This window comes from Anopheles marshallii, assembly GCF_943734725.1.
Source record: "Anopheles marshallii chromosome X unlocalized genomic scaffold, idAnoMarsDA_429_01 X_unloc_166, whole genome shotgun sequence".
Taxonomy (NCBI): domain Eukaryota; kingdom Metazoa; phylum Arthropoda; class Insecta; order Diptera; family Culicidae; genus Anopheles; species Anopheles marshallii.
Genome location: NW_026525742.1, coordinates 7,501 through 10,000, shown reverse-complemented (window position 1 = coordinate 10,000; position 2,500 = coordinate 7,501).

Genomic DNA, 2,500 nt, shown 5'->3' with positions numbered 1-2,500 from the left:
GCTATCCCTTCGCTTAGAACCTCGCTCTATATTCAACTTTCAGATACCTCAAAGCTCAACTTATGTGGTCTGCTATTGCTCTTGAACGGGTACAATATCTGACAGAGGGGGGTTTTTGGCCCAAATTATGCATTATTAGTTTAACCTCCGTCGCAGAACCACATTTGACCAGGTCGAGAAAAAAATTTTTTCGTGACGACCTGGTCCCCCATAGTAGGGAATGAACATGACATCTTAACCATATTTGACCATTTTCAAATTTCTCGTCGCGGAATCATGACTTTACTAGTAAAATTTGTTCCGGGTAGGGACCTCCCATACAAAATTTTCATCGCTCCAAAAGTGATTTCGTTTCACTTTTCAACATTTACAAGGTCCATAAATCATGTTTTGAGACGATATGGAAAAAAAAATTTTTTGCCCGTCTCGACCAACTCGACCGATGGTGACCACAGCAGGGTGCTCCATACAAATTTTCCTTATGTGGAATTTTCAGTGTAAAATAAGGTTTCTCCAATCGATCGCGGGTTTCACTTTTCATCATTTGCTAGGTCTAACTATGATGTTTTGAGTGGTCCCGCAAAAATTTTTTCTCTTGGCCAGTCGACCCTTTCGTCCATGTCGGTGTGTTCTGCAGTAGGGTGCTCCATACAAATTTTCCTTATGTGGAATTTTTCAGTGTAAAATAAGGTTTCTCCAATCGATCGCGGGTTTCACTTTTCATCATTTGCTAGGTCTAACTATGATGTTTTGAGTGGTCCCGCAAAAATTTTTTCTTGGACCGGGCCTTCCTTCCCGGCCCTGTCGGTGTGCTCTGCAGTAGGGTGCTCCATACAAATTTTCCTTATGTGGAATTTTTCAGTGTAAAATAAGGTTTCTCCAATCGATCGCGGGTTTCACTTTTCATCATTTGCTAGGTCTAACTATGATGTTTTGAGTGGTCCCGCAAAAATTTTTTCTTGGACCGGGCCTTCCTTCCCGGCCCTGTCGGTGTGCTCTGCAGTAGGGTGCTCCATACAAATTTTCCTTATGTGGAATTTTTCAGTGTAAAATAAGGTTTCTCCAATCGATCGCGGGTTTCACTTTTCATCATTTGCTAGGTCTAACTATGATGTTTTGAGTGGTCCCGCAAAAATTTTTTCTTGGACCGGGCCTTCCTTCCCGGCCCTGTCGGTGTGCTCTGCAGTAGGGTGCTCCATACAAATTTTCCTTATGTGGAATTTTTCAGTGTAAAATAAGGTTTCTCCAATCGATCGCGGGTTTCACTTTTCATCATTTGCTAGGTCTAACTATGATGTTTTGAGTGGTCCCGCAAAAATTTTTTCTTGGACCGGGCCTTCCTTCCCGGCCCTGTCGGTGTGCTCTGCAGTAGGGTGCTCCATACAAATTTTCCTTATGTGGAATTTTTCAGTGTAAAATAAGGTTTCTCCAATCGATCGCGGGTTTCACTTTTCATCATTTGCTAGGTCTAACTATGATGTTTTGAGTGGTCCCGCAAAAATTTTTTCTTGGACCGGGCCTTCCTTCCCGGCCCTGTCGGTGTGCTCTGCAGTAGGGTGCTCCATACAAATTTTCCTTATGTGGAATTTTTCAGTGTAAAATAAGGTTTCTCCAATCGATCGCGGGTTTCACTTTTCATCATTTGCTAGGTCTAACTATGATGTTTTGAGTGGTCCCGCAAAAATTTTTTCTTGGACCGGGCCTTCCTTCCCGGCCCTGTCGGTGTGCTCTGCAGTAGGGTGCTCCATACAAATTTTCCTTATGTGGAATTTTTCAGTGTAAAATAAGGTTTCTCCAATCGATCGCGGGTTTCACTTTTCATCATTTGCTAGGTCTAACTATGATGTTTTGAGTGGTCCCGCAAAAATTTTTTCTTGGACCGGGCCTTCCTTCCCGGCCCTGTCGGTGTGCTCTGCAGTAGGGTGCTCCATACAAATTTTCCTTATGTGGAATTTTCAGTGTAAAATAAGGTTTCTCCAATCGATCGCGGGTTTCACTTTTCATCATTTGCTAGGTCTAACTATGATGTTTTGAGTGGTCCCGCAAAAATTTTTTCTTGGACCGGGCCTTCCTTCCCGGCCCTGTCGGTGTGTTCTGCAGTAGGGTGCTCCATACAAATTTTCCTTATGTGGAATTTTTCAGTGTAAAATAAGGTTTCTCCAATCGATCGCGGGTTTCACTTTTCATCATTTGCTAGGTCTAACTATGATGTTTTGAGTGGTCCCGCAAAAATTTTTTCTCTTGGCCAGTCGACCCTTTCGTCCATGTCGGTGTGCTCTGCAGTAGGGTGCTCCAACCAAGTTTTCCTAATGAAAGTTTTTCGTGGTTTCGTGTGAGTTAAAAACTCCGGAACTTGGCTTATTTTCACCATAATTTCCACATATGGTGACCAACTCAATAAACGTTTTGTGCGTATCCTATGGACAGTTTTTCGCGTTCAACTTGGTGAACTAGGGTTGTTTTCCCGAAGGGTAGAAAAATCTGGACTTAGCCAAATTTT